The sequence below is a fragment of the Pezoporus occidentalis genome, unplaced genomic scaffold (genome assembly GCF_034315485.1).
Source record: "Pezoporus occidentalis ecotype Australia unplaced genomic scaffold, CSIRO_AGI_Poc_V1 ctg187, whole genome shotgun sequence".
NCBI classification, from domain to species: domain Eukaryota; kingdom Metazoa; phylum Chordata; class Aves; order Psittaciformes; family Psittacidae; genus Pezoporus; species Pezoporus occidentalis.
The window spans coordinates 1,135,174-1,144,249 of record NW_026913715.1 but is presented as its reverse complement, the minus strand read 5'-3'; the positions used below and the strand labels follow the sequence as shown (position 1 = coordinate 1,144,249).

At 44.4% G+C, this 9,076-nt stretch overlaps 1 long non-coding RNA gene across 1 annotated transcript; it reads right to left on the bottom strand.

Moving 5' to 3' along the window:
- Positions 1-202: 202 nt before the first annotated feature.
- Positions 203-5,595, bottom strand: LOC134162290 (uncharacterized). Its single transcript, XR_009964281.1, has 3 exons — positions 5,449-5,595; positions 2,978-3,163; positions 203-459 (listed from the first exon to the last, which is right to left on the bottom strand). It is a non-coding gene; the product is annotated as an uncharacterized LOC134162290 (long non-coding RNA).
- Positions 5,596-9,076: the final 3,481 nt, after the last annotated feature.

Here is a 9,076-nt window from a genome sequence, read left to right as displayed (position 1 = left end):
CTTCTAAAAATCTCCTGTCATGGAAGTTATTCTAAATCTCTGGTTATTCTTCTTTCCCACCAATAAAGCTCTTCTAAGGGCCAAAAGATTTCCAAGCAGTTTCAATGAGGATATGCATCATATTCAAAATGTGGTCATTCCATGCATTTATACATGCAATAAGTGGGTTTCTGCTTGCTTCTGGTGTTTTTTTTTATTTCCTAATATTTTCTTTATGAGCACCACCAAGGTTTGCACTGATGTTCTCAAGAACTCTCTACAAAGATTAAATCTTTATACACCTTCATATTATATTCTGTGCATCTTTAGATCACACTGGGCATGGCATGACACATGTCCATACCTTGTATTAATACTTCTGCACCCTCCAGAAAAGGCTGGTCAGACCCACACTGTCCATTGGAAACTGCCCTGGGCTGCACCAGGGGCCTGTGAATTGTTCCATACGGTGTGAGTTGGCTGGAAAAAACCAAACCAGCCTAAACCCAACAGTATAATGTTGTAATGAGCAGAACTCCATTGACCAGGAAGGTTCCCTGGCACTGTTTAATTCCCTGTTGTAGGCAGATTCCCCTGACTCCTGCATGACTCTGAACACATAAAGGTTTTTACTGCTGCATTTTTTCATGTCATTTACATGGCCATTATGCCATATAAGGACCTTCCTTTTTATCCCATGACTGGGGAAACTTTACTGAAAGCTTTCTGCAAATCCAAGTACTCAAGGCTACTGTGTTCTCACCTGCAGGATCTAGAAGTTCTCTGTTGCTCAGTTTTGGGTGAGACAACACTTTGTTCTGCCTTATGTGCCTGCTTATTTTGCTCTTTATTGTAGTGTCTTCCAGCTTTCCTTATAAAAATCAAGCTTCCTCATTTCACAGCTTTCCATATTTCCCCTTCAACTCCTTTTAATAAAGGGCAAGAAATTCTAGTTTCTGTTGCCTAGGTAGATTGAAGTGACAGATTTCCCCAGCACAGCTAATAGACTGGAATTTAATTTTTTCATTCCTTCATAGCTCTTTGGAAAATACCATCTGGTCTTGATGAATTTTTATTATTCAATTTTTAATTTCAAGCCTAAAATATAAACCAGTTCCTTATACTCATCCCTTGTAATGAAAATTTCCCATGTGGGAACATTACTAAATTCCTCTGTTTATTTAACTTTCCTGCTGTGCCCTTTCTTTCACAGTTCTCCCACTGAATTCTGATCTTCCATGAGCTGTACTAGTCCTATGGCATATACTTACTTTTTAATGCTTGAAAAAAAAAAGTGTTATCATTAGCTTTTATGTCTTTAGCAAGTTCTTCCTCAAACACATTTTGGACTATGTTAATTTGGTTTTACATTTACTTGCCAGGGTTTATTTTCCTCATTTGAAAGATATCCTTTCAGTTGCTTCTTTTATGCTACTGTATAACCATGGCCAGAATTATTTTTGTCCATTTCAAGTTTTCTAATAATGTCCTAGAGCTTCTAATACAGTGTCTGTCAAAAGTATCCCCACCAGTTTCAATCATTTTGCCCTTCTGGCCATTCTCTTTAAATTCCTTTTTAACTAGTCTCCTCATTTATTTGGGTAGTTTCTCTTTAAACTGTGTAAGAGCAATTTCTACTTCCCCCCATCTCCTACAGAGTATTGAACTTCAGTCTATTATGGTCACTCTTATGGAGCTGCTTTTTGATGGTTAGACCTTGAACCAGGTCTCCTGGACTGCTCCATACTAAATCAAAGGTTGCTTCTCCTCTTCCCTATTCTCCAAAGAAACAGTCACTTATGCTGCCTGAAAATCTGCTCTCAGCACCTCACCCCTTTGTAACAGGCACTAATCACCATGGGGGGAATTGAAGACTACTTTTATTTTTGTGTTTCCTGCCCTGAGAGACCAACCAACATCACTCAGTGCTTGATGACCCCGCGCACCATCATTATGCCTACCCACCGAGTACAGAGTACAGCCACCGTGCTATTGCTTTCCACATAGGCATGAGATTTCAGCCCAGCAGAATCGTGTGCTACTACTGATAGAGTGAACTTATTTCCCTTAATGATCTTTCAGACCAAACCCCAGTGTCTCTTCTCCACTGATGCCGGTTACTCTGGTGTTACTCCGAGTTACACCATAGTAAGAATGTCCTGCTGATAACTGTCCTTCTGCCAGGTACCTAGGCAGCCCGTTAAGTCAATACCTTCCTTTAGAATCGATTCTCCAGTTCATCCAATTTTTACATTTCTAGCATTCAAACAGATGCATGCAAATATTTGGTATTGGTTCAGCTGTTGGGTATTTAACACCAAATCACAGAATCAGCCAGGTTGGAAAAGCCCTTTAAGCTCATCCAGTCCAACCCTTACCCCAGCACTGCCAAGGCCACCACTAACCCACGGCACTGAGGCCTCGTCTCCATGGGGTGTGAACACTTGCAGGGACGGTGACTGCAGCCCTGCCCTGGGCAGCCTGTTCCAATGCCTGAGCACCCTCTGGGGCAGGAATTGTTCCTCAGCTCCATCTAAACCTGCCCTGGTGCAGCTTGAGGCCGTTTCCTCTTGTCCCATCCCTTGTTCCTTGGGAGCAGAGCCCAGCCACCTCCTCTGAACAGCTGAAGATGGTGTATTAAGAACATACTCTTACAACGCCATCTTGAGCCAAGGTCTGTTTTGGCTGTGTGGGAACCTGCCTCTCATGGGCACGTTCCACCAACTCCGAACATTTGTTTGATTTCTAGCAGGTGCAGATCCTGATCCCATACCCATTTTTCTCATATATGCCTTGAGACTTCTGTTTCCTCTGCTGTGTACTTGGTTCTGAGAGCATTTAGGAATTACACTGTTGACAACTTGCTACACAACCTCCTCAATGGCAAATTCTAAAACTCCTCTCCCCTTCCTCCTTGGGCCAGTGGTGCTCACACAGACTCCCACTACTGACTTTACATGGCACCAGGAGCCTAGCTAGACACTTTATGAGGTCTCACCTTTGTATCTCAGCCCTGAGCAGCTACCCAAACACCCAACAATGGGATCCTCCCCACTGCATCCTCCATCTGGCACATCACATCCCGCAGTGACATTCTGTGGTGTCCATTGGGCAGGTGTCCCTCACCTCTTGGATTTCCACATGTCTCCCAGGCAGTAAGGATGGAACAGTAATCCAAATCTTACTGGAAAAACCAAAATGATGCATGTTCTGCTTGTGTTGAATTCATTAGAAGTTATTAGGAATGAGTGTTACAAATCAGAGTTAATCCCCAAAAATGACTAGCTGCAGCTTTCTCAAAAGCACTTGATAAGATTGCTGCAGATGTCCTGCCAACGCTTTTTTCCAGAAAAAAATACTTAGAAATTGAGCCAAACCACTACAGAAAACTGCTATTTGTAACAGTTTTGTGAAGATCAGAACCTTAACTAGCTTCTATTCTGATATCTTTAATATTAGGAAATGCACAATTGGCTTACCTGTACCAAATCACCAAGGAGCAGAAGAAATTAAGTCTGGAGACAAAGTACCAGAAGCTCATCTAAGTACAGGTCCTACTGCTGATAGCAAGACCACAGGAGAGTCAGATGCTATGGAGGTAGTGGAGGAATTAGAAGTAGAGAAGTAGGAAATTATACCCCTAAGTGATAAAACACTGAGATATAAATTGAAATGTTTTACAAGTGAAGATCTGTACACACAAAATGCAGGTCTGAGCACACTATGAGGAAATGGAAATGGCCAAAGAACTGAGCGGGTGGGAGATTGCCTTTCAAAAGACTGTGAGGGTTAAAACAGTCTCTTAAAATAGGTCTGATACCCTGACCTTTCCACTGCCACCAGCAGCCCCCTGTGACAGCTCAGTCTGGTGGTTGAACACTTTGATGCATTCCTGGTGTTCTGTGGAAATGGGCAAGGTTTGTGGTGGTTCCCTAAAGCAGGTGGAGTGACACATGATGAACCACTTACTCCACTGATGCCAGATTTCTCTTTCTCCCAGAAATTACCTCTAAAGGGTTTGTTCTGCTCTGTTATTACACATGTACTTATCATGGGAACATTTCTATCCACTGATGGCTTTTTAACTATTCAGAGAGGTATTTTCCTTCCACTACTCACTGTTTATGGTGAATAAGCCACCACATAAGTCACCTGGCATTGCTTTGGCTCCATGACTCGGTAACTGACATGCTTATAGGTAGGTGGAGGGACAGCAGAGCACATGCAAGCTGCCTAAGCAACCACATATAGAATAAATGCACTTTGCTGCTTGTTGCTAAAGAGATTGGGAATACACCAAAAACCTCACAGCACATCAGCAAACAGAACATCCTGCAAGCAACTTGGTCACTAAAAGCTTCCAACAGCAGACAATTTTAACATTAGCTATGGTGGAATTAAAAGGGGTCACCAAAGGAAAACATGAACAGGACTGAATTGGGGTCCCCAGTTTGTGTGAATGAGCATGGTCCAGAACACAGACATATCGCTAGACTAAGGCTGGTTTATGCATCTGGGACTTGGCCTTTGGAGGGGATGCATTCATCTTCCTGCAGATGTCTGAGACAGATTCAGCTTCAGAGGACCACCAGCTGCTTCTGGGTGGAAGAGGATGAACCCCTCTGTAAGCAACATTTGTCAGTGCAGAGGGAAGGTCTGAGATGGAGGAGGAACGGAAAATGAGGTACCAACAGCATGGGAGAGGATTCGTGCTGAACTGCACCACTCCAACTGACACCCTGGTCTGGCAGCTCTTCAGCCACCTCCATAAGCCCTGTGGACCTGAATGTGATATTAAAATATCTCTAATTAGAATTGGTTCCTTTACCCTTGGCATATCCAGGTGGGAAAGAATTTTCCATAGCAATTTTCAGCTAGGAGGTAGCATCAACTTGTTGAGACCCATCCCTCACTGTAAGAAAGGGCTTTACCCCTGCAAAAAGGCAAATCCTTGATGTATGGGTAAAGCAAATGTTTCAATAAAGAACAGACCTAAACAGACACTATCTGGAGACAGAGGACACTCACCTTCCCTCAGGACTTTCTGCCAGTGTTTAATCACCTCCATTGTTAAAACCTTGTGCCTTAGTCTGAGTTTCTCCAGCTTCAGCTTCCAGTCAGTTTTTATTATGCCTTTCTACGTTTTTTTCTCCCACGAAGGTACTTACACATTACTCAAGTTACCTCTCACTCTTCTTCCCTACAATCCAAATAGATTCTGTCTTTAAAAATGGATCACTAAAGGGCATTTTGTCCCACCCTCAAATTGGGTTTGGGGCTCTTGTCTGAACCTTCTCCAGTTCCTTTACCTATTTACAAGAGCAAACTTCAGACTGACATCTTGTATTCCAGGTGAGCACTTGCAGGTGGAGGGAAGAAATCTATCCTTACTCTTACTCCTCTCTGTGTTAACATACACCAGACTACATTAACTCTTCACGCACTAGCAGCTTACATTTGCTCACTTACCCACAGCAATCTTCAACCCATTTTTGGAGCCGCTGTTTTCCAGAAGGTCCTTTTTGCCTTTCAATGTATGTTTGCAGTTGACTTCACATTAATACCTGTGAATGGGCCCAAGTGATCCCAATCACTCAATTAGCTGCCTTGTCAGGTGCACTGCAAACATCTGCTGCATCCAGGCTGTGTGCTTCGAAACCAACTTCCAGTTTAGCAAAGCCAGGAAATCTGACTTGTTTGGAAGGATCTAATTGCGATAAAACCACGTGGAGCAACTTGTGTTGATTTTCTAGGTGTTCGACCTGTGATGGTACCATTATTTTGCCTAGGACCTGTGCCAGCTAATTTGTTTAGAAATAACTCATGTGAGCCTGCTACATGAGCTTGAACATCAGGACATCAATGTTGCAACACGTATTAAAATCAGCATCAGAGTATAAGAAATCTACTCAACCTGCTATTTTAGGATGCTGAAGTATAAAGGGAGACATATGCTGATGTTAAAATGTTTGGACCTAATGCGTGTTGCTTAATAACCTGACATATTGAGGGACAGAAGAAATACTCCCCATACCTTGACATACATTTGCACTGTGGTATTCATTGTCCACTCATATCATCTATGTGCAATTTGTCACTCAAATGCTATTTAGTTTGGGTGTCCAGAAAGGAAAACAGCCAACTGGAGTCTTTCTGAATGTCATTTATTAATTCTTCACTTATAAACCAAGGCTGACATGACTGAGTGCATGATAGAGTGGATGTCAGACAGGCTTATGTGAAGGTGGTGGGGCTGAAACTATGACTTGCTGGTTCTCAGCTGAGCAGCTCCTGAGGAACAGGGTTTTCACACAGTGCCACGGCTCAGAGTCTCTTCAAACCAGAAAAGTGTACGTATGAAAAGCATTTGTAATTATCATACAGTGCAGCACATTAGCACGGCTGTAGCTGCAGTGCTGTCACTTTGTAGTGATAATAGTATATTGTTGGTGGTGTGTTTCTCCTACAGTGACAGCTCTGAAGGAACACGGATGCCTGGCAGCCCAGATGCAAAGATACAGCATTATTTTACTACAAATATGGGCATAAATACAACAGATTTATGGCACGTACAATGTATACAGTTGGATTAGAGCACAACACAGTACTTCCTCCTTATGCTGTAAGGATGCGGGAAGAAATAGTGGGTGTTCCACGTATCATAGATCCCGCTTACTTCAGAGCAACACAGCAAAGCAAGGTCTGTATTGGTCATGCATTCATATTACAAATAAATGTGTCCTAAGCAGCAAGGCTGACACCAAAGACCCACAGAGGCGCCTGAGCAGGACAGAGGTCTGTCACTATGGAGGAGAGGAGGAGCATAAACCCAGGCTGATAAAATCTCAGCCCCAGGTGCCAGCCCCGAGCTCCTCTTGGATCAGGAGGGGGTGGAGGCACCCTACTTCCCCCTTAACATTTCCTCTGCCCTGCACTGCACCCTCTCTCCACCTCTTCTCCATCTTTGACTCCGTCTGCAGTTGCTGTTGTCAGGTGAGAAAGCGGAGAAGATCCCTCTGCTGACCTGGGCACTTCCCTCAGGCCTGGCTCAGGAAGGAACTTCCAGGGATCTTCCCCTGCAGCCAGCTCGGGATGTTGAGTTCCCATCCCAGGGCCAGACATCTTACTTTTAACCAGGCTGAGATCTTTACAGGATGGTGACAGCACCATCTGTGCAAAGGGTCTCCCATAACTCCTGCTTTTACTGAAGGAAAAGCAACTCCACATGAACACCATGTATAAAACCACAGTAATAAAACTCTAGCTAGTTACCCACTGTGCCCGCAGACAATGATTTATCCTGCAACCAGTTTACCATCTTAGCACAGGCATGCTCAGGACTGCCAACCATTACAGTCTGAAGGAGACAATGAAGACTGACCCTTTGCAAAGCGGGAACGTGGCTGCTGGCAAACAGGAGCTGCTGGAAAGAGCGAGTCCCAGCGTGGCTCAGCATTGTCCATGGATCCCCAGTCCCAGGCTGAGCAAGTGCCTGCAAAAGGATTTCTAATGAGTGACCCCCTGGCAGCTCAGGAGGCAGAAACCCAATGCGAACAACCTACAAGGGAACCTTAGTTTCTATTTGTCCAAACTTTTCTCACTTTCCTTTACCTTCCAAGGTAAAATCTTGTCAGTCCTGAGGGAAGTCCTCCTGCCTATCTCCATCCAGACAGTAGCAAGGCTGCAGCTGCTGTACCCCATTCACCCATTCTACCAAATGACGGAGAAACATCAACTACATGTTTTCATAACAGTCTGTAGAGACTTGTTGTATCTGACAAAACTTTCTATGGCATAGAGATCCTGGATCTTCAGCCCAGCATCCAACTCGCTTCCTCCTTCAGCCTATTTCTCCATTTGCAGCTTCAGGCAAAGTCATCAGGACTTGTCTAATGAAAAAGAAATCACTATTTTCACCTCACACTTCATGCCAGCTGTATTACTTTTATAGTATTCTCAGAGGAAACTCACCAGGGAGTAGAGGCAGAGCCCAGAAAATATCAATGCTAAAGGTGTTCAGCTGTGCCCAGCTACAAGGTGAAATAGGAGGTTGCAAAGGTAAGGAGCCCGACTGAACCCACAGATGGTCTTACGTTCTCTGAACTATGACTCTAACACCAATGTTTTGCTGATGCAGGGTAACACAAAAGCCTCAATATGTCTAAAAAGAGCAGAAAGAAATGGAGTGTCAAGACAGCTGTGTTGCATTCAGGGTTTGATGCCTCCAAGAAACCCCTCACATAAGCACCACGAATGGATTGTGGGTCTTCACTCTGTTGACTGTACATTTCCCTCCAGCCTTGCCTGGTACACTCCATCTGCCTGACAACTCCATGGGCCATTGGCTATGGCGAAAGAAAAGAGCATCAGACACATCAAAATCATTTGGCTCTTTGATGTTAGGTGAGTTCTGCCTCCTCGTACCCTCTGAGCCAGGGTCATCTCTTCGCAAGGTACAGCATATGCTCCTCTGAATTGCTTCTTTACATGAGTTTTCCTTCCTTGAGGAACATGTGAGGATGTCTCCTCAAGATAACAGGCAGGTAAAACAAGGTGTCTTGGCATCCTTATCACCCCTCTGTAAAGATTGCATTTTTCAACAGCAAATTAAGAAGATTGATCAAATTATTCTGGCATTTCCCAGCTGCTTGGTCACACAGGGTCACTTCTTTTGCACCCTCCTGCTGAGCCTTCCTAAGACACCGCTGCCAGGAGGTTCATAACTTAGCAAGGGAGTTTCAAAGCAAGGTCTGGTGCCATGGCCTCTGGCAAGTTTTCCAGCCAGCTGGTGACATTTTCCTCCTGCAGCTCAGGAGATCTGCAAAGGGAAGCACCAGGCAGCTTTCCTGGCACGGGCTGTCTGAACGGCCACAGCCTGCTCCGTGTTTCCAGGTTCAGGGAGGACTGAAGACATGGAGGTGCTCCACACTGGCCTTCCAAACATCCATTCTTCACACTGACACAGGTGAGCACCGCAGTTCCTTTGCTAATTCTCTCAGCTGGAGCCTGGTGACCTCCCCGTATACTGAAGATAAACGTTAAGCAAAGGCAGCTCAAATGCAGCTACTCAGTGGTGTAGAGCTGCTTGGCTTTGCTC